The sequence below is a fragment of the Nannochloropsis gaditana genome (assembly GCF_000240725.1).
Source record: "Nannochloropsis gaditana CCMP526 unplaced genomic scaffold scaffold171, whole genome shotgun sequence".
NCBI lineage: Eukaryota > Eustigmatophyceae > Eustigmatales > Monodopsidaceae > Microchloropsis > Microchloropsis gaditana.
In genome coordinates, this window is record NW_005803782.1 from 40,977 (window position 1) to 42,338 (window position 1,362).

Sequence of the window (1,362 nt, forward strand, 5' to 3'; positions counted from 1 at the left end):
TTTAGAGGAGCTCTGCCTGCAGATTCGGGCGAACGATCTCGCTCCCTCGTGTCGTGAATTTTTGCTCAAGGCTCCCGAGCCGCCTGAGTTGGTGGCTATCGATGCGGCGGTCCGTGTGCTACGCGAAGTCGGGGCGCTGGCGTCTGCAGAGGATGGAGCGGAGGGACGCGGACAGCAGAAACGAAAGGGAGGGGATAACGGACGATGCCTGGAAGGAGAGGAAGGAATCCTCACACCGCTGGGCATTCATTTGGCCAAGTTGCCAATGGACGTGCGTCTGGGGAAAATGCTTGTCTTTGCATCCCTTTTCCAATGCCTTGATCCTGTCCTTACTGTCGCCGCCGGTCTGAGCGGCATCAAGTCTCCATTCCTCGCGCCCTTTGGAAAAGAGGCCGAAGCGCGTGCGATGCATGCCAAACTTGAAGTCCGACAAAGCGATTTCTTGACGCTGGTGAACACATTTCAAGCCTATCGATCGGCTTGCCTGCAGGGGGGAGCTGCAGAAGAGCATAAATTTTGTTCCAATCACTTCCTGAGCAAAATTGCATTACGGGAGATGGCAAGCTTGAAGAGTCAGTTTTTCGGCCTGCTGGTGGACATGCAGTTGGTGCGCAAGCCTCCATGTCTCGGCCCGCGAAGGGGGTGCACGGTCAGCTACCGGGCTTTGGAGGATTTCATGGCCGGTCCGGAGGCTTTGCGGAAGGGTGGTGGAGTCAACGCTGAGGCCCAGAACATAAATCTCGTCCTGGCAGTGGTGGGAGCGGGATTGTATCCGCATGTTGCCCATGCTGTGGCAGATCCTTCCAAGAAAAATCCAAGCCTTTACCATGGGCCCATGAGCGCCCCATCGAGCCCTGTCTACTTGCATCCCAGCTCGGTCAATTATGGTGTAACATATTTCACCTCACCTTGGCTCGTATTTCACGAGAAATTTCACACCACTCGGGCTTACATTGCCCCTACGTCGGTGGTGTCTCCCTATGCTCTTCTGCTTTTTGGAGGGCCTTTGGTCGTTGATCACTTAAATAATCGAGTGGTCATCGATGAGTGGATCGAGTTTACCTGTCCTGCTCGCACTGCGGTGCTCTTTCGAGAAATGAGAAAACGCCTTGATGAGGTTTTAGAAGTCTTAGTTGCAAAACCCTTGGCGGGTTTGGCGAATGTAGAGAGTCAGAAGGAGGGTGCGGTGGTCGATGCCATTGCCTCGCTACTCAGGGGTGAGGAGATTAAGGCTGCCTGGAAACCTGGAAGTGGTGATGACCCAATGAACAAAGGATAGAGCAGCCATAACAAACGAAACATGTAGAGTAGAGCGCCACCTTAGCGCGCGGTGTACACTGAGGGCTGGAGTTGGACTTGAGC